This window comes from Pseudorca crassidens, chromosome 20 (assembly GCF_039906515.1).
Source record: "Pseudorca crassidens isolate mPseCra1 chromosome 20, mPseCra1.hap1, whole genome shotgun sequence".
In the NCBI taxonomy this organism is placed as follows: domain Eukaryota; kingdom Metazoa; phylum Chordata; class Mammalia; order Artiodactyla; family Delphinidae; genus Pseudorca; species Pseudorca crassidens.
In genome coordinates, this window is record NC_090315.1 from 50,863,343 (window position 1) to 50,885,606 (window position 22,264).

The 22,264-nt window shown below is 38.8% G+C and overlaps 1 long non-coding RNA gene across 2 annotated transcripts in view; it reads left to right on the plus strand.

The window, feature by feature from the left end:
• LOC137214479 (uncharacterized) overlaps positions 1–22,264 on the plus strand; it is a 124,434-nt gene that overhangs the window by 87,838 nt on the left and 14,332 nt on the right. The window contains exons 4-5 of one of the 2 annotated variants that reach the window (XR_010938926.1): positions 19,126–19,344; positions 19,828–19,895. This is a non-coding gene — a long non-coding RNA (uncharacterized lncRNA). Of the gene's footprint in view, positions 1–19,125; positions 19,346–19,827; positions 19,896–22,264 lie in introns of those variants that run through there. The other variant, XR_010938925.1, reaches the window with a different exon arrangement.

A 22,264-nucleotide genomic window follows, 5' to 3' on the forward strand; every position in this document is an offset into this window, starting at 1 on the left:
TTTGTTTTTTTAATATTGAGCTGCATGAGCCGTTTATATATTTAGGAGATTAATCCTTTGTCCGTTGATTCACTTGCGAATATTTTCTCCCATTCTGAGGGCTGTCTCTTCGTCTTGTTTATGGTTTCCTTTGCTGTGCAAAAGCTTTTAAGTTTCATTAGGTTCCATCTGTTTATTTTTGTTTTTATTTCCATTACTCTAGGAGGTGGATCAAAAACGATCTTGCTGTGATTTACGTCAGAGAGTGTTCTTCCTATGTTTTCCTCTAGGAGTTTTACAATGTCCGGTCTTACATTTAGGTCTCTAATCCATTTTGAGTTTATTTTTGTGTATGGTGTTAAGGAGTGTTCTAATTTCATTCTTTTACATGTAGCTGTCCAGTTTTCCCGGCACCACTTATTGAAGAGACTGTCTTTTCTCCATTGTATATCTTTGCCTACTTTGTCATAGATTAGTTGACCATAGATGCGTGGGTTTATCTCTGGGCTTTCTATCTTGTTCCATTGAGCTATGTTTCTGTTTTTGTGCCAGTACCATATTGTCTTGATTACTGTAGCTTTGTAGTATAGTCTGAAGTCAGGGAGTCTGATTCCTCCAGCTCCGTTTTTTTCCCTCAAGACTCCTTGGCTATTCGGGGTCTTTTGTGTCTCCATACAAATTTTAAGATTTTTTGTTCTAGTTCCGTAAAAAATGCCATTGGTAATTTGGTAGGGATTGCATTGAATCTGTAGATTGCTTTGGGTAGTATAGTCATTTTCACAATATTTATTTTTCCAATCCAAGAACATGGTATATCTCTCCATCTGTTGGTATCATCTTTAATTTCTTTCATCAGTGTCTTATAGTTTTCTGCATACAGGTCTTTTGTCTCCCTAGGTAGGTTTATTCCTAGGTATTTTATTCTTTTTGTTGCAGTGGTAAATGGGAGTGTTTCCTTAATTCCTCTTTCAGATATTTCATCATTAGTATATAGGAATGCAAGAGATTTCTGTGCAATAGTTTTGTGTCCTGCAACTTTACCTAATTCATTGATTAGCTCTAGTAGTTTTCTGGTGGCATCTTTAGGATTCTTTATGTATAGTATCATGTCATCTGCATACAGTGACAGTTTTACTTCTTCTTTTCCAGTTTGTATTCCTTTTATTTCTTTTTCTTCTCTGATTGCCAAGGCTAGAACTTCCAAAACTATGTTGAATAATAGTGGTGAGAGTGGACATCCTTGTCTTGTTCCTGATCTTAGAGGAAATGCTTTCAGTTTTTCACCATTGAGAATGATGTTTGCTGTGGGTTTGTTGTATATGGCCCTATTATATTGAGGTAGGTTCCCTCTATGCCCATTTTCTGGAGAGTTTTTATCATACATAGGTGTTGAATTTTGTCAAAAGCTTTTTCTGCCTCTATTGAGATGATCATGTGGTTTTTCTTCTTCAGTTTGTTAATATGGTGTATCACATTGATTGATTTGTGTATACTGAAGAATCCTTGCATTCCTGGGATAAATCCCACTTGATCATGGTGTATGATCCTTTTAAAGTGTTGTTGGATTCTGTTTGCTAGTATTTTGTTGAGGATTCTTGCATCTATATTCATCAGTGATATTGGTCTGTAATTTTCTTTTTTTGTAGTATCTTTGTCTGGTTTTGGTATCAGGGTGATGGTGGCCTCATAGAATGAGTTTGGGAGTGTTCCTTCCTCCACAATTTTTTGGAAGAGTTTGAGAAGGATGGGTGTTAGCTCTCCTCTAAATGTTTGATAGAAGTCGCTTGTGAAGCCATCTGGTCCTGGACTTTTGTTTGTTGGAAGATTTTTAATCACAGTTTCAATTTCATGATTTGTGATTGGTCTGTTCATATTTTCTATTTCTTCCTGGTTCAGTCTTGGAAGGTTATATCTTTCTAAGAAGTTGTCCATTTCTTCCAGGTTGTCCATTTTATTGGCATAGAGTTGCTTGTAGTAGTCTCTTAGGATGCTTTGTATTTCTGTGGTGTCTGTTGTAACTTCTCCTTTTTCATTTCTAATTTTATCAATTTGAGTCCTCTCCCTCTTTTTCTTGATGAGCCTTGGCTAATGGTTTATCAATTTTGTTTATATTCTCAAAGAACCAGCTTTTAGTTTTATTGATCTTTGCTATTGTTTTCTTTGTTTCTATGTCATTTATTTCTGCTCTGATCTTTATGATTTCTTTCCTTCTGCTAACTTTGGGTTTTGTTTGTTCTTCTTTCTCTAGTTCCTGTAGGTGTAAGGTTAGATTATTTATTTGAGATTTTTCTTGTTTTTTGAGGTAGGCTTATATAGCTATAAACTTCCCTCTTAGAACTGCTTTTGCTACATCCCATAGGTTTTGGATTGTCGTGTTTTCATTGTCATTGGTCTCTAGGTATTTCTTGATTTCCTCTTTGATTTCTTCAGTGAACTCTTGGTTATTTAGTAACATAGTGTTTAGCCTCCATGTGTTTGTGTTTTTTACATTTTTTCCCCTATAATTCATTTCTAATCTCATAGTGTTGTGGTCAGAAAAGTTGCTTGATATGGTTTCAATTTTCTTAAATTTACTGAGGCTTGATTTATGACCCAAGATGTGATCTATCCTGGAGAATGTTCCGTGCACACTTGAGAAGGAAGTGTAATCTGCTGTTTATGGGTGGAATGTCCTATAAATATCAATTAAATCTATCTGGTGTGTCATTTAAAGCTTCTGTTTTCTTATCTATTTTCATTTTGGATGATCTGTCCATTGGTGTAAGTGAGGTGTTAAAGTCCCCCACTATTATTGTGTTACTGTCAATTTCCTCTTTTACAGCTGTTAGCAGTTGCCTTATGTTTTGAGGTGCTCCTATGTTGGGTGCATATATATTTATAATTGTTATATCTTCTTCTTGGATTGATCCCTTGATCATTATGTAGTGTCCTTCCTTGTCTCTTGTAACATTCTTTATTTTAAAGTCTATTTTATCTGATATGAGTATTGCTACTCCAGCTTTCTTTTGATTTCCATTTGCGTGGAATATCTTTTTCCATCCCCTCACTTTCAGTGTGAATGTGTCCCTGGGTCTGAAGTGGGTCTCTTGTAGACAGCATATATATGGGTCTTGTGTTTGTATCCATTCAGCCAGTGTCTGTTTTTTGGTTGGAGCATTTAATCCATTCACGCTTAAGGTAATTATTGATATGTATGTTCCTATGACCATTTTCTTAGTTGTTTTGGGTTTGTTTTTGTAGTTCCTTTTCTTCTCTTGTGTTTCCCACTTAGAGAAGTTCCTTTAGCATTTGTTGTAGAGCTGGTTTGGTGGTGCTGAATTCTCTTAGCTTTTGCTTGTCTCTAAAGCTTTTGATTTCCCTGTCGAATGTGAATGAGATCCTTGCTGGGTAGAGTAATCTTGGTTGTAGGTTCTTCCCTTTCATCACTTTAAGTATATCATGCCACTCCCTTCTGGCTTGTAAAGTTTCTGCTGAGAAATCAGCTGTTAACCTTATGGGAGTTCCCTTGTATGTTATTTGTCATTTTTCCCTTGCTGCTTTCAATAATTTTTCTTTGTCTTTAATTTTTGCCAATTTGATTACTATGTGTCTGGGCGTGCTTCTCCTTGGGTTTATCCTGTATGGAACTGGCTGCGCTTCCTGGACTCGGGTGGCTATTTCCTTTCCCGTGTTAGGGAAATTTTTGACTATAATCTCTTCATATGTTTTCTCAGGTCCTTCCTCTCTCTCTTCTCCTCTGGGACCCCTATAATGTGAATGTTGTTGCATTTAATGTTGTCCCAGAGGTCTCTTAGGCTGTGTTCATTTCTTTTCATTCTTTTTTCTTTATTCTGTTCTGTAGCAGTGAATTCCACCATTCTGTCTTCCAGGTCACTTATCCATTCTTCTGCCTCAGTTATTCTGCTATTGATTTCTTCTAGTGTAGTTTTCATTTCAATTATTGTACTGTTCATCTCTGTTTGTTTGTTCTTTAATTCTTGTAGGTCTTTGTTAAACATTTCTTGCATCGTCTCGATCTTTGCCTCCATTCTTTTTTCGAGGTCCTGGATCATCTTCACTATCATTATTCTGAATTCTTTTTCTGGAAGGTTGCCTATCTCCACTTCATTTAGTTTTTTTGGGGGGTTTTATCTTGTTCCTTCATCTGGTACATAGCCCTCTGCCTTTTCATCTTGTCTATCTTTCTGTGAATGTGGTTTTTATTCCACAGGCTTCAGGATTGTAGTTCTTCTTGCTTCCACTGTCTGTCCTCTGGTGGATGAGGCTATCTAAGAGGCTTGTGCAGGTTTCCTGACGGGAGGGACTGGTGGTGGGTAGAGCTGGGTGTTGCTCTGGTGGGCAGAGCTCAGTAAAACTTTAATCCGCTTGACTGCTGATGGGTGGGGCTGGGTTCCCTCCCAGTTGGTTGTTTGGCCTGAGGCAACCCAACACTGAAGCCTACCTGGGCTCTTTGGTGGGGCTAATGGCAGACTCTGGGAAGGCTCACTCCAAGGAGTATTTCCCAGAACTTCTGCTGCCAGTGTCCTCGTCCCCACGGTGAGCCAGAGCCACCCCCGCCTCCGCAGGAGACCTGCCAACACTAGCAGGTAGGTCTGGTTCAGTCTCCCCTGGGTTCACTGCTCCTTCCCCTGGGTCCTGGTGTGCACACTACTTTGTGTGTGCCCTCCAAGAATGGAGTCTCTGGTTCCCCCAGTCCTGTCAAAGTCCTGCCATCAAATCCCACTAGCCTTCTAAGTCTGATTCTCTAGGAATTCCTCCTCCCATTGCTGAACCCCCAGGTTGGGAAGCGTGATGTGGGGCTCAGAACCTTCACTCCAGTGGGTGGACTTCTGTGGTATAAGTGTTCTCCAGTCTGTGAGTCACCCACCCAGCAGTTATGGGATTTGATTTTACTGTGATTGTGCCCCTGCCACCGTTTCATTGTGGCTTCTCCTTTGTCTTTGGATGTGGGGTATCTTATTTGGTGAGTTCCAGTGTCTTCCTGTCAATGATTGTTCAGCAGCTAGTTTTGATTCTGGTGTTCTCACAAGAGGGAGTGAAAGCACTTCCTTCTACTTAGCCATCTTGGTTCAGCAAACCATACTTGCAGTTTTAAAATTAATAATTTGACAGAACTGACCAAAAGCCACTACTTATTCACACTAGAAGGATTGAATTATTAATTTTTTTATTGTATCAAATAGAGGTAGGAGTCAGTTCTCTAAGAAGGACAATCCTTGAAATTCAGGTTAATTTATTTTGAAACTTTTCCACCAGGTAATTCTGTACTCTTGGGCAATTTACTTTACCTTTGTGTATATATATCTTTATTAGATGCATGGAGTGTTATACCACACAATACTTAATAATGCATAAACAATATATTCAATTTTATTTTCACTTCTATGGAAAAGGTATCATATAATCTTAAGATAATCCTATGATTAATATCTTTTCTAAGGCAAGGTCAAAAAGAAGCTTGTAGGTGATCCCATGAGTGGCCATTCTGCGAGGTGTAAGAACAAAGCCAAACACTTCTGGTGTCAGTTTCCTTGTACCTGTGCTAGAGAATCTGCTCAAATGATAACATTTTCTGGAAAAAAAACATCAATTAGGATTCAAGGTTAAATATACCATTCATTAGAAAATTGGACCTCAAGTTTTAATTTTAAAACTTACTTAAAGGATATGTGCAAAATATATTAGTTCAGAATTAAAAAGATGTTGTTATGACTTCTATTCCCAGGAATGATGTAATAGACACAGCAGGCAAGTGTGTCCATTGCAAAAAGAAATGCCTAATAAAATAAAAAAATTTTTTGAAAATATCAGAGAGCTGTGGAGGCACAGGTATTAGATGAACCAAAATTCCATGGAGGAGAGAAAGTAGCAGAGGTGAGGTAGTGATCTCCAGCTTTTTTTTTTTTCCTAATTTGGGGGAGGGGCATTTCCTGATTCTGGGTGTGAACTGGGAGCTTACACAGACAGAAATCCTATCTTGGGGGAGAGAATAAACAACAAAGATTTTCCTGGTCATGCAGGGCTGATATAACAATAACAATGTCAGGCATTTTTTCCATGGAAAATTTGCACTGATTCTTGTATATAATGGCAGCTAGGGGTCTTGGTCAAAATGTTTTGAGAGGTAGAATGAAACATCCTGCAGCCTTGAGGTATGTAGGGAATAAAGATCCATCTGGGAGAAAACACAAAATTGGTCTTTCCAGTAAGATTTTTGGGGGCAGATTTTGAAACTAGTAGAGGTGGGAGGTAGAGGGCTGGACTGGAAACTCTGAAGGCAGAGATGGGTCTCTCACAGAGCTTTCCAGGGCTGAGGAAACAGAGACCCTTCAGGCTAGCAAGTGGTATTTATTAGTTTCATTGAGCATTTTGATTCCTAGAGAAAGGACTTCTATCATTATAATTCTACTTAAAGCATACCTTAAAATATTTGATTGCATGTGCATAGTGAGACTAATTTTATAGAGAACTTCCACATTATTTCTTTTGTTTGAGCCCTTCTAACCTTGTCTGATATGTAGTTCTGGGGTAATTATGCTGATTCCGTACAGGAGGAACCTGGGGTTCAGACAGTTTAAGAGGGAGGCTCAGTAATAAGAATGAGAGCTGGGCTAGAATGCAGGTGTTTTGACTGCTCATCCAGTGGCCATACATTATAGACATCTAGGCAACTATTTTAACCGGTTACTCAGGAACTCTTAGCTGTACTTTATATATATATATATATATTTTGTTTGTTTGTTTGTTTGTTTGTTTGTTTTAGCTTTTGGCTGCACTGCGTGGTATGTGGGATCTTAGTTCCCCAACCAGGAATTGAACCCGTGCCCCCTGAAGTGGAAGCACAGAGTCTTAACCACTGGGCCACCAGGGAAGTCCCTCTTAGCTGTACTTTAAATTTCATTGTGCAAATGGACCATTTTTGAATAACTGGTATTTACAAAAGTTGATCCTTCACCGGCAGTTACAACAAACAAACTGTTCAGAGCCACTGGGATCAATATTATTCTCCCTTGGAACTTGGATTAAATAAACTGGTATTGAAGATGAGAAGGTAAAAAGCATGGGGGCATGAATTTTGGTTTCAGGATACCAATTACAGCCAGAGTTTCACAGTGAATTATTTATATTTCTGTCACCTGAGGACTTCCAGAGGGCAATTGGGTTAATTCACATACTGTAATTCTCCAATTCTAATAAACTGTGGAGAGTTCTTAATTGGTAATTAGAAAATGATTATACCTTTTCAGTAAAAGCCACATTTCTTTGACTATATTGATGTGATTATGCAATTACATTTCAAATTAGCTTGAATAATGTTCAACACAGGAATCCTAATTCCGGTCTGATCTGCCAGGTAACTTTGGCATGGGCAGATTTATGGGTGTCCTGAAGCATAAGCACACTGTTCCTCGTCCCCACGGTGAGCCAGAGCCACCCCTGGCTGGTTGAGTGGTTTCTCAACTCATTCTAGTGTTCTTTGCAACACGTGGGGTGGCAGCAGGGGTTTAATTTCACTGTTCAGTCTTAATTTTGTACATAATTCCCTTTTAATTATGACTTAAGTCTTTAATTTTTATGGAAACCAAGTGGCTCTATTTCAATATTATTTTCTTTTACTTAATAAGAACATACTAAGAGGGAAGAGATATGGGAACATATGTATATGTATAACTGATTCACTTTGTTATAAAGCAGAAACTAACACACCATGGTAGAGCAATTATACTCCAATAAAGATGTAAAAAAAAAAGAACATACTGTAGTTAATCAAGAAATACCTCTAATGTACATTTACAATGATCAGACCAAGAAGGAGAATTTATTAATAATAATAATAATAACAATAATAAATTGGTTATTCCAAAATGTAACAATCCACATAAATACAGCTCTGGAGAGTTGATAAAGAGTAGAGATTTGATAGAGTTCAAACAGTAGCACTTTTGAGAATCTAAGAGGATGAGAACCCAAATGGGGACATTGGGATAGTAAGTTTTAGCGTTGCCCAGGTTAAACTGGGATATGTGGTAACCCTAATCATGGTTATGTCTATGTATGTGTAATATATGGCTTTGTGCTACATAGACCTACTTGTACCTAAGTGAAAAAATCAACATATATGCCTTTCTGTATATGCATTCGCTTCAGTGGCTACTCTGTGCCAGGTACACTGGGAAATGGATATACTGAGTTCAATGAGACTCAGCCCCAGGGCTTGCAGAAACCGTATCTTGTGAACGTGGTAAATCCTGAGGGAGAGGTACAGATGACTGAGGTGGAGGAGCGTGTGTGTGCTGGGGGCAGATGCCGTCAACGGCTGTACTTCTCCAGCCAGCTCCACTACATCCCTGCCTTAGTCTTTGATGCTGATGTTTCAAACTGGTATAAACACCTCACACTGGCGTTTGAATTCGTTTGTTTCTAACATTGTATGGGCGTATCAGGAAAATGCCTCTAGTTTTCAAAAGGACGGGACTGGGCATGTATGATTCATTTAAAGCTGCACTGTCCACTACAGTAGCCACATGTGGCTATTTAATTTAAATTAGTGAAAATTAAATCAGATTAAAAGTTCTGTTCCTCAGGTGTACTAGTCACATCTCAAGTGCTCAGAAGCTGAATGTGGCTGACGGACACCAAATTGAACAACACCACGTGGAACATTTTCTTCATCTTAGAAGTTTCTCTAGGAGAGCACTGATTTGACGAATCCCACACCTCTAAATGCACATAGTAATTTCCTTTCCCCTTTTATAGCAGCATGTTTAGACCATTGCACATTCTGCCAAGAGTCTGTGAAATGCTTTCATTCACTCATTTACTGATATAGCACATATTCATTAAGTACCCAATATGTGCCAGACACAGGAATGAAGAAGATAGAAAAAGGACATGCATGTTATTCTCATTTAATTAAAACAATTTAGGTATTGTTAGGTATTGTTAAAACAATTTAGGTATTCCAATGATTAAGCCTTCTAACTGGGAAGCAAATTAATTAATGTTCAGCTTCCTAACATGGCACAATTGGGAAGTAACAAATACAGCATAAAATATGGGCAAGGAATGTAAAATAGGAAAGTATAGTGATCAGTGATGTCAGAGCACCTCTACCATTGCTTATTGATTTTCTTCTTTCATTTTCTGAAAAACTATTATTTAATAACATCAAAACTCAAGAAGATGACTGAAGGTTATAAAAAAGTGTACCTGAGAGTAACTTTCAAATGAGGTAAGTAGGCAGACCCAGAAAATTCACAAGAACATTTGAGCAACATAGCAATTAATGGATTATAAGCCATACAAGATAACATCTGCAAAGACACAGCAAATTATGGTTTATGCAGGCTTTTAAAATTAGTGATAAAGAAATATAATCACGTACAATTACCCTTTCAGACTCTGATGTCAACTTTTACATTCAGTGTACTAAAAAGGCAAAACAAAACCTGGCTGTATTTGAAGAGGTAGTTAGTTTGATCCTGTGGTGAGAAGAGATTATGGTTCCAAAATAGCCTGCCCGTCTGGAGGATTTACCTAGGATTTAAGGGCATTAGTGTGGAAAGCTAGGGTTAAACAGTAGAATGAGTTGCCTAGGGAAGGTTAATCTACTTCCTGTTTCTCAAGGTCACTTTGCTGAGAATAAGAGTGGAATTGGACTGAGGGTTGTTTGTAAGATGGCATGAGAAGGGAACAGGGTCTGATATGTCAGCCATTTCCCCCAAACTCCATGTGAGATCAATATACCTTTGATTTAAAAACCCTCGCCATCTCTTCTCAAAGCCAAGTTATCTACAGTATTGATTTCCCAGGTATTGTCAGGTTGGTTTCCTGAGACCATGTCTTCTGTGAGTTGCCTCAAAGCTTCTCCTTCTCTGCTGTTAGCGGGGACTTCCATGCCATTAAATGCAATGATACTTCTTTAGTCTACACCTCCCTCCATCTTCAGGGAACACCTGCCACTTAAAGCAATTTCCTCACTTAAAGCAATCTCTCCTTCTGGCATCCATGGCACCACACCAGTTTGACAACTTCCCATTTTATTCTAGCTCCACAGCTATCATCTTGATTGGAGACACCAACAACTTTGGGCTACTGCCTCCTCCCTGCTCCACCCAGTTGTCACTCTTGTTGTAAATTATAAATTTATAATATAAATTTGTTCATAGCATTTTCCACTAAGAGCCTCTGGTGACTTGCCATTGCATTTAATTAATTAATTAATTAATTTTTGGCTGCGTGCGGGCTTTCTCTAGTTGCGACAAGCGGGGGCTACTCTTCGTTGCAGTGCACGGGCTTCTCATTATGGTGGTTTCTCATTGTGGAGCACGGGCTCTAGGTGCCCGGGCTTCAGTAGTTGTGGCACGTGGGCTCAGTAGTTGTGGCTCACAGGCTCTAGAGTGCAGGCTAGTTGTGGCACCGGGCTTAATTGCTCCGCTGCATGTGGGGTCTTCCCAGACCAGCACTTGAACCCGTGTCCCCTGCATTGCCACGCAGATTCTTAACTACTGTGCCACCAGGGAAGCCCTCTATTCTGTTTAACTGGAATATTTTTCTATCTTTGTGCCATGCCACATTGTCATAATTAATATAGTTTTATAATGAGTCTTAATAACTAGTAATGTGAACACTTCAACTTTGTTTTCAAAATTGTCTTAGGTATCTGTGGACTTTTAATTCACATACATATTTTAATATCAACTTTTCAATTTCCACAATATAAAAATACAGCTGGGATTTTCCTTTGGATTGTGTTGAATGAATATATCAGTTTAGAAGGAATTATTATCTCTATAATATATTGTCTTGAAATTCATAGACATTTGTCCTGTTTGTTTAGCTCTTTTATATTTTCTCTCAATAATGTCTTTAGTTTTCTGTGAAGAAGTGTTGTATGTATTCTGTTAGGGTAATCCTTAAGTATTCTTTATGCTTTTGTAACTATCACTTAAAAAACTCATTTTCTACCTCTTCCCGGTAGATAATAATGAAACGTTTTCATTCTGACTTTAATGAGCAATTTTGCTAGGTTTGCTTATTCATTTTAATAGTTTTTCTGTGGAATGTTTTTGGATATGCCAGATGAACAACTGTGTGGTCTGTGACCAATCATAGGGATATTTACTTTTCCATTCTTTATGCTTTGGTAGTTCTTTTACTTACCCACATGCGTAGCCAAGGACCTAAACTATTACAATGTGGAAGAGAAGAGGTGATAGAGGGTGTTTTGTCATGTTCCTGATCTTAGGAGGTGAGGTTTCAATATTTTACCGTTAAGTATGATGTTTGCTGTAGGTATTTTGTAGATGAGCCTCAACATCAAACTAATGTTAGATTCTTTTATTTCTAGTTTGCTAAGTTTCTGTAATGAACTTTTTCAAGTGCTTTTTCTGGCATCTATTGAAAAGACCTTTTTTTTTTTTCTTTTCTTCTTCCAGTGTGGTGAATTGTTTGGCTTTTCTTTCTCCCTCCCTCCCTCCTTTTCTTCTTTCTTTCTTTCTTCCTTCCTTTCTCTTTCCTCCCTCCCTCCCACCCTCTGTTTCTTCCTCTCCCTCTCCCTTCCTTCCTTCTTTCCTTCCTCCCTCCCTTCCTCCCTTCCTCCCTCCCTCCCTCCCTCTCTCTTTCTCTTTCTTTCAACTGTGGGAACAACGTTGCATTCATGGATTGTGATGCATTCCTGGATCCAATTCAATGGATTGTGATGTATTTATTACCTTTTTAATATATCGATGGCTTATATTGAAATCAGTTTTGCAACTATGCTCATGATGGTTATTAGTCTGTAATTCACTTTTCTTGCAATGTCCTTTCATAAATTGGGGGTATATGTCCTTATTTTGGATTAAAAAAATCCTTCTGACCTGTGTATCACATGAACTATCAAATGCCTGAAGGAAAAGGGGCCCAGAATGTTAAGTTCACTTCTCTGGGCTTCATTCCTCTCCAGTAATGTGTTCCTTGAGTCCTGGCTGCTTTGGTAGCTCTCTGATATCTTCAACCTGAAGTTTTCTGTATTTTATTCATCTTTTAAAGATTTTCTTGGTGAGAGGTTCATTTTGCCACAGGCTGGCCTACCATGGGAAGTGAAAGCCTCCCTCATTTTTAACCCCCATCTCCAGTTCTTGCTATTTTTCACAAAGGGCAGACAAATCAAGAATTTTTCAGCTTGTGTGTTACAAGTATTCATTAGAGACTTGTAGACTGCTGTCTGTGCTCACCTTCTCATGGTTGAATGCTTTAGGAATGAAGAAGAATATTTACTGAGACAAATGCTTCTGTCAGCTTGACAATGCTCTTTTCAAACTGGGTGCCTCTCAAAGCAAGCTCTGCATGGTTCATTACCCCTTTGCTGCCCTACCCTCATCTTTAAAGATTTGCTTTAGATGATGCTAGTCTGCAGAGGTTTCTGTTTTCTGGTATATACAAGTTTTAGTTGTTTTAGAAGTCTTAGAAAAGTTAAGAAACATGTTCTTCATAGTGAAGAATGCTTATTTTAATCTTGATTAGAATCTCTTATAAACCTGCCCTGGAGGGATTTCTTTGGGTAAAATCTGGTTAGATGTTAAATCAGGCAGAAAGGCACACACACATACAAACTAATTCTAAAAGGTGAAATCAAATTTTAACAAATAATATTTTCACAGGGAATGATGTCAGCAAGATGGCAGAATAGGAGTCTCCTGTTTGTATCCCTACTCAGCAATAATAAGTTGGCAGCCATCTTGGACAGAAGTACCTTAGTGGGGGATTTGGGATCCAGGTAGGAGATTGTTAAATCCTATTGGAGCCCAAGCCCAGTGAGGGCTGTTTTGAGAAGGCAGATCCATGCCCAGGCTGCTGAATTGCCAACTGTGGTCCCAGCTAGACCCAGAAACAGCTCCTTCCCCTGTGGATATTATATCTCGTTTTGGCCGTGGTCCTGCCACCAGCACAATTTGTTACAGAATCCAGCAGGAGTGATGCCTGCCTGTGCCTCAGGTATACACTAATGGAACAGAATTGACAGCTCAGAAATAAACCCACATGTACACAGTTAATTCATAACTGACAAGGGAGCCAAGAATACTCAATGGAGGAAGGATAGTCTCTTCAATAAATGGTGTTGGGAAAACTGGACAGCTACATGTAAAAGAATGATATTAGAACACTTCTTAACACCATACACAAAAATAAACTCCAAATGGATTAAAGACCTAAATGTAAGACCAGACACTATAAAACTCTCAGGGGGCTTCCCTGGTGGCGCAATGGTTAAGAATCTACCTGCCAATGCAGGGGACACGGGTTCAAGCCCTGGTCTGGGAAGATCCCACATGCCGCGGAGCAACTAAGCCCGTGTGCCACAACTACTGAGACTGTGCTCTAGAGCCCACGAGCCACAACCACTGAGTCCACATGCCACAACTACTGAAGCCCATGTGCCGAGAGCCCGTGCTGTGCAACAAGAGAAGCCACCGCAATGAGAAGCCCACACACCGCAACAAAGAGTAGCCCCTGCTCACCGCAACGAGAGAAAAGCCCATACGCAACAATGAAGACCCAGCGCAGTCAAATATAATATAAATAAAAATTTTTAAAAAAGAAATACTTAAAAAAATAAACAAAAAACAAACTCTTAGAGGAAAACATAGGAAAAACACTCTTTGACATAAACCACAGCAGGATCCTTTTTTGACCCACCTCCTAGAGTAATGAAAATAAAAACAAAAATAAATAAATGGGACCTAATGAAACAAAAGCTTTTGCATAGCAAAGAAAATCATAAACACGATGAAAAGAAAACCCTCAGAATGGGAGAAAATATTTGTAAATGAAACAATGGACACAGGGTTAATCTCCAAAATATACAAACAGCTCACGGAGCTCAATATCAAAAAACAAACAACTCAATTAAAAAATGGGCAGAAGGGCTTCCCTGGTGGCGCAGTGGTTGAGAGTCCGCCTGCCAATGCAGGGAACACGGGTTCGTGCCCCGGTCCGGGAAGATCCCACATGCTGCGGAGTGGCTAGGCCTGTGAGCCATGGCCGCTGAGCCTGTGTGTCCAGAGCCTGTGGTCCGCAACGGGAGAGGCCACAACAGTGAGAGGCCCGCGTATGGCAAAAAAAAAAAAAAAAGGCAGAAGACCTAAATAGACATTTCACCAAAGAAGAGATACAGATGGCCAAGAGGCACATGAAAAGATGCTCAACACCACTAATTACTAGAGAAATGCAAATCAAAACTACAATGAGGTTACCACCTCACGCCGTTCAGAATGGCCATTATCAAAAAATCTAGAAAGAATAAATGCTGGAAAGGGTGTGGTGAAAAAGGAACCCTCCTGCACTGTTGGTGGGAATGTAAATTGATACAACCACTATGGAAGTTCCTTAAATGACTAAAAATAGAATTACCATATGATCCAGCAATCCCACTACTGGACATATACCCAGAGAAAACCATAATTCAAAAAGACGCATGCACCCCATTGTTCATTGCAGCACTATTTACAATAGCCAGGACATGGAAGCAACCTAAATGCCCATCGACAGGCAAATGGATAAAGAAGATGTGGTACGTATATACAATGGACCATTACTCAGCCATAAAAAGGAACGAAATTGGGTCATTTGTTGAGACGTGGATGGATCTAGAAACTGTCACACAGAGTGAGGTCAGAAAGAGAAAAACAAATATCGTATACTAACGCATATATGTGGAACCTAGAAAAATGGTACAGATGAACTGGTTTGCAGGGCAGAAATTGAGACACTGATTTAGAGAACAAATGTGTGGACAACAAGGGGGGAAAGAGGCAGGGGGTGGGAGTGGTGATGTGATGAATTGGGTGATTGGGATCGACATGTATACACTGCTGTGTATAAAATGGATGACTAATAAGAACCTGCTGTGTAAAAAAATAAAATAAAATTCAGAAGTTCAAAAAAAAATCAAAAAAAAAAAAAAAGAGACATGTACCACAATGTTCATTGCAGCACTATTTACAGTAACCAGGACATGGAAGCAACCTGAATGTGCATCCACAGATGAATGGATAGAGAAGATGTGCCACATATATACAATGGAATATTACTCAGCCATAAAAAAAAATGAGATTGGGTTATTTGTGGTGAGGTGGATGGACCTAGAGTCTGTCAGACAGAGTGAAGTAAGTCAGAAAGAGAAAAACAAATACTGTATGCTAACACATATATATGGAATCTTAAAAAATGGTAGTGATGAACCTAGTGGCAGGGCAGGAATAAAGACATAGACATAGAGAGTGGACTTGAGGACATGGAGGAGGGGGAAGGGGAAGCTGGGGTGAAGTGAGATAGCATCGACATATATACACTGCCAAATGTAAAATAGATAGCTAGTGGGAAGCAGCCGCATAGCACAGGGAGATCAGCTCCGTGCTTTGCGTTGACCTAGAGGGGTGGGATAGGGAGTGTGGGAGGGAGGCTCACAAGGGAGGGCATATGGGGATATATGTATGCATATGACTGATTCACTTTGTTGTACAATAGAAACTAACACAGCATTGTGAAGCAATCATACTCCAATAAAGATCTATTAAAAAAAACATTTTAAAGTAAATTGTATTACATTTAAAAAAATAAATAAAACACAGGTTGGCTTTTTGTAGTTTTCACTGAGGCTCAAATCAGGAATGTAGGAAATGTAATTTAATGCATAAATGTATCCCTTAATCTCTCATCTTTGATACTTGAGTTTAAATCTCAGAATCGAACTTCAGTTATTGAATGATAATCAGCCTTTCTGGCTTTTCCTTACTGTCAACTTCTACTTTCTATTGACATTTTAATCTGTTGCTTTACTGAAGGCCTTTTCAATAAGTGTGAGTATCCTTCATAAGCAAAATTGCCAGATTTAGAAAATAAAAATAAAGTGTAAGTATATCTTATGCAATATTTGAGAGCTACTTATATTAAAAATCTGTTGTTTATCTAAGATTCAGACTTAATGGGGCATCCTGTATTTAGCTGGCAATCCTATTCTTAGGGCAAGAAAAAAATAAAGTTGAAATTGCATTTTTCATAAGTAGTCAGAAAACAAGGAGACAGATATTCTGGCTGAGAATTTGGTGTTTTCTATAGATTTTCTTTGTCCATGTCCTCGCTCACACTTTTGTGAGCTACTCTTCATGATAATCTGTACTAATGATAGTACAGATTAAACAGATGATAATCTGTTTAATTTGTGGAAGAATTTTGTCAATGTGAGAATTTAAACATGTTCAATTTATAAGACTTCTTTTCTCTTTTTTTTTCCAAATGAACAAATCAAAAATTTATTCTAGACTGTTGCTCATACACTGCCACATTCCTTCTGTGTGGTCTGGACCAATCTATAGCTAACAAGTGACCAAATAGAGTTGCATGATAAGACAGACTTCTTTTCTCTATTTGAATACCCCAATTATAGGCCAAATCCAAATTTTTTTTTTTTTTTTTTTTTTTTTGTGGTACACGGGCCTCTCACTGTTGTGGCCTCTCCCGTTGCGGAGCACAGGCTCCGGATGCGCAGGCTCAGCGGCCAGCTCCGTGGCATGTGGGATCTTCCCAGACCAGGGCACGAACCCGTGTCCCCTGCATCGGCAGGCAGACTCTCAACCACTGCGCCACCAGGGAAGCACCCTAAAATCCAAAATTTTACATAGTATTTGGTATATATTTTATGAGGATTAAATACATCATTTATGTCAGACGTTACATTCCAACCTGAAGATTCAGATTTCCTGAATGGATATCTGCACAGGCCTTCTGACCAAGTCCAGAGATCAGTATTCATTAGGGAGAAGTTCAATGGCATAGAAGAAAGGGCACTGAGAATTAGGATATTTATATCCTGATCTTGGCATTGCCCCTGGGAAAGTAGCATCAATCTTGTGTCTCTGTTTCTCAATCTGTTAAACGAGGCAATTGGACTACATCTGCATTTCACAAAGTGCTCTAAGAACTGTCTTTGTAACAGTGCTTCTGGGGTCAGGAAAATTGTTAAAAAAACTGAATACTCCATGGGGTATTCAAACTATAATATTAAAGTTTATATATATAATACCTAATATATGTAATATATCATAACATTAGATATTACATATGTTATATGATGCATATAAAATCTAATATTATAATATTAAAGTTTATATATAATATTTATTATATATTATATTAAATATATATTCTATTAATATTATAAATTTATAAAAGTATACATTTTAGCAACCACGAAGCTCTGAGAAGCATGTGGGGTCAAAAGAACAACAAACCACAGACAATACAAAGTTTGCATTCTGCAAACTTTTTGACTACAAAGCCTCTTCTGAGAAAGCTGTTAGCATCATATGGGCCACCTGGAGGATACTGGATTTGATGAGTATAATATCCTCTTCAGCTCCAACATGCTATAGATATCCTTAGAAAGATCTGGCTTTGGTGAAATGCAATAATGGCTCATCTTTCAGGAAGCTGAGGTGCTTTGGCTCAAACTGTGCAAACAGTGAGGAGACCTGGAATATTCACAGTACGCAGTGACAATAGGGAGGCTGGTGAGCCTCTATTTTAAAATTTTTAATTAAAAAATTTTTTAAAAAATTAATTTATTTTTGGCTGTGTTGGGTCTTTGTTGCTGTGCATGGGCTTTTTCTAGTTGTGGCGAGCGGGGCCTACTCTTCGTTGCGGTGCGCGGGCTTCTCGTTGTGGTCGCTTCTCTTGTAGAGCACAGGCTCTAGGCGCGAGGGCTTCAGTAGTTGTGGCTCACGGTCCTTTTGTTTTATTTATAGACAACATCGACACCATCGCCAGCATCTTCTTTGGCTTTTAGGAAGGCTGCATTTATTCAGGTGTAATCTTCCCTTTTCAATTTTATTTTGATTTGATTTGATTTGATTTGACGAGGGTGTTGTAATGGGAAGTTTTGTGTTAAAACAGAGAGAGAACACAATTTAAGTTTTCTGAAGGAGTAGTGCCTCCCTTTTTTCACCTCTCAACTCCTGGTCTGTTCTCCTTTGAGTGCTCTCTTAATGCCTCGCTGGGGCCTCAGAAATTAAAATGTCACTTTTTTTTTTTTTTTTTTTTTTTTTTTGTGGTACGCGGGCCTCTCACCGTCGTGGCCTCTCCCATTGCGGAGCACAGGCTCCGGACGCGCAGGCTCAGCGGCCACGGCTCACGGGCCCAGCCGCTCCGCGGCACGCGGGATCCTCCCGGACCGGGGCACGAACCCGTGTCCCCTGCATCGGCAGGCGGACTCCCAACCGCTGCGCCACCAGGGAAGCCCAAAATGTCACTTTTATTACTATTATTCTGATTTTCTAATTTGGGATATTTTCTCAATTCATATTTATGTCACATATGAGTTTAAAAAACTGAGCTCTTTATTTTATAGTCAAAATCTTAAGTCTTCTGGCTTTTGGCAGAAAATCATCAGCTTTTTAAGTTACTCATGTGGCTTCTGAGAAATGGGGCTGCTGTGATTGATGTCTCGGCCGCAAAATACCTAGTCTGTTTAAAACATGGTAGAGAGATGAGGAAGCACGTGTGTCCACATTGTCTTATGAGCTGAATTAGATCTCCTAAAATTCACATGTTTAAGTCTTAACCGTACCTAAGAATGTGACTGTATTTGGAGATGGGGTTTTAAAAGAGGCAATTAAGTTAAAATGAGGTCATTAGGATGGGTCCTAACCCAATATAAGAAGCAGAAATTAGGACAGAGGCACATATAGAGGGAAGACCATGTGAGGACACAGGGAGAAGGTGGCCATCTACAAGCCAAGGAGAGGGGCCTCAGAAGAAATCAACCCTGCTGACACCTTGATCTCAGACTTCTAGCCTCCAGAATTGTGAGAAAAACTGCTTTGTTGAAGCCACCAAGCCTGTGGTATTTGTTAATGCAGCCTGAGGAGGCTAAAACACACAGGTATCCCTGGAAGCAGACTCTCACCACTTCCCATACACAGGTGAGATTGTTGCCTGGAAAATGTAATACTTTTGGTCAGAGAAATGTTCACCTGGTTTCTCAACTCCTATGCTGATGTAATAATATTGGCAATATCTTTAGCACGTTTCCTAGAGGGGATGATCAATGAATAAGTAACTTGATAAAGAAATAGCATCCAAATAAACGGGTGTTTCTTTTCACAGACGCCTTCCACTGCCCATGGGAACAGTTCTTCTCATCCCTTTTCTGACAAAGGAATATCATAGAGACAAAATTGAAAAATACTTCCCCATGTGAAGGAGCTTTGGTTCAGCTGCAGAGCTAAACTCACATCTGCACTAAATTGGAATTGGCTGTGAATGATTACAAATGAAAATCTGTTGTTGCTGAAGGATCTTATTTGCAACAAAAGACAAGAACAGGTATTTCGTAGTGTCACTGTGTTCTAGTATGTGGTCTTTATACCTGGGCTCCCGATTGCTTTCCTGTGCCTTGTTAAATTTATTGCTTTTCTGGACCTTGTACAAGAAAAATTGCTTTAAAAAACGATAAGCTCTGGGCAGTATGACAAACTCCTGTATATACTTTTACCTTTTCTTCTGAACTCATTGAATTTGTGCATTAAAAAATTACCATTATTTGTTAAAAATTATATTAAAAATTACCATTCTCCTCCCTTTTGCCTAAACATATTTAGTCTCTTATTTGAATTACCTTTATATCTTTGTTTCAGAATTTAACTTGAACTTATATTAAACCTTTAATCAAATACAGAAATGATTCTTTCCCCTTGACTTAATGTTACAAAGTACTTGTCTTAGCATATAGGAATTGCACACATAATTGTAGTTTTATCTAGATCTCAGTCTTTGGCTCCATTCTTATTTCTGTATCTATCCATCCAGGAACAAAGAAAATGCAACATACAATGCAGTATTAGAACTTCAAAGGAAAACAAAATGCATGTTTACAGGTAAAGAATCCTCCAAAAATTCTAGGGTTCGGTAAAAATTCTCTTCCAAACCTCTTAGCAAGCCCAGTGAGAAAGAAAACACATTTGTTTTCAAATTGTAAGTAAGGAAAAAAAATGTTTTTTAACCGTATGACCTTAGGCAAATTAAGTAATCACCCTGTGCCTCCGTTTCTTCATAAGCTTAATAAGAATGATAGAAGTAACTTCGTTATATAGGCATGTTATGAGGATTAAATCAAATGTGCCAGTATTAGCAAAGCATTTAGAACAGTGGCTGGCACAAGGTAAGCACTATTTGAGTGTTTTAAAAATAAAACAATAAAATAAATGCTAAGGAAAATTCTCAAGGAATGTAAAGTTTCACCCAGTACCTAATTTTAAAGGATAGTTCTCGTTGGGAGCTTTGCCTTATCAACAGGAGAGTAAGAGAGACAAGGTAAAAATGTTCACTTATGACTTCTTTGTCGCAAACACGTTTGTGGGATTTGTGGAATGTTTTCTTGACTCATCCCTCAGTAGGTGCTGAGGACAGAACGTTGAAATCAGGGAAAGCAATTTTGCAGCAGGCCAGGATAATATGTTCTGAACATGCAATGTTCTGATGATCGGGCTTTAGCTCTAGATTATAAAGAAATGGATGGACGCATTTGCTTCCAACAACCATTTATAAATATCTCTTTTCTGGGCTTCCCTGGTGGCGCAGTGGTTTAGAGTCTGCCTGCCGATGCAGGGGACATGGGTTCGTGCCCCGGTCCGGGAAGATCCCACATGCCGCGGAGCGGCTAGGCCCGTGAGCCATGGCCGCTGAGCCTGCGCGTCCGGGGCCTGTGCTCCACAACGGAAGAGGCCACAACAGTGAGCGGCCCGCGTACCGCCAAAAAAAAAAAAAAAATCTTCTCTTCTCTGGGCATTTTACAAGTTGTGCAGTGGAAGCATGGCGTTACAGTCTCTGCTAGGGCTTCACATGAAAACACTGTGTCCTGCTGATAAAGCCAGGGATTCAGTGTAGCAGTTGCTGGTCAATAGCAGACACACCTGCTTTCATATCACTGGCTATGCCAGTGGCTGGCTTGTGACCTCGGGCAAGTTATTCCACTTCTTAGGATCCTTGGTTTCACAAGATGAGCCATTGCAATCTCAAAATAGTGCTTTGAGAATGAAGGAGATTATGCACGTGTAGCATGGACACTGTGACTGATTGCATAGGAGTGATGACAGGGGGGACTCTGACTTCTCTTAGTTTGGTGACTGTGTTGGGCCTCAGGCTCCTCATCTGCAAATGGGAAAAGTAATAGCACCTTTCTCACACAGCTGTTGCAAGGTTTAAATGCAAGAGCAAAACACGGTGATTGGCATATATTAAGGGTTTCATAAAGGTTACCTGTTATGCTTTACTCAATCTTATACTAAATACTGCACATACTATAGTCTAATTGAAATTATACTAGGTAAAAATGACGTGTTTTGGGAACAGAGTTTTAGAAAAGAATTTTCAACATTGTTTTCACAAACAAAATGCAAGTTAATTATGTAAACCTTTATTATTATAGAAGCAGTACTTCTATAAGAAATGCCATGCAAACAAAAATATAAAATAAAAACATACATTCCCACGGCACAGACATTACCGCAGTAACACTCTAGTAACACTCCACCTACATTTTCCCTAAGAATATATGGGAGTAATATTATGTGTCTATCTATATTTTTAAGACATTTTTGTGCAGTTTTAGGGTCACAGAAAATTAAGATATAGAGACTTCCCATACGCCCCCTCTCCCAACACAGGCATAGCCTACCTCACTATCAAGATCCCCCACCAGAGTGTGTACATATGTTACAACTGATGAACCTATATTGACACATCATTATCAACCAAAGTCCATAGTTTACATTAGAGTTCGTTCTGGGTGTTGTACATTCTATGTGTTTAGACAACTGTATAATGACGTATCCACCATGACAGTATGATAGAGAGCATATGATAGAGAGCATTTTCACTTCCCTAATAAACCTCTATAGTATTTTTAACCATAGTGATCATACTGTACACATTGTTTTATGATATGCTTTTTTCAGTTAACTATCTTGGTCTCTACAGATGAGTAAATTTTATCTCACCTAATATCTGAAACATAATATCATAATATCACAAATATCTGAAACATAAACTATAAACTATTTCCAAGTGTTCCAGTTATATTTTTTATAGCTGGTTTGTACAAATCACTATCCAATCCAGAACCACGTAAGTGCTTGTGTTTCAATAATTGTTTTTTTTTTGCCATGAAAATTTCTTTTTTTTTTTAAACATCTTTATTGGAGTATAATTGCTTTACAATGGTGTGTTAGTTTCTGCTTTATAACAA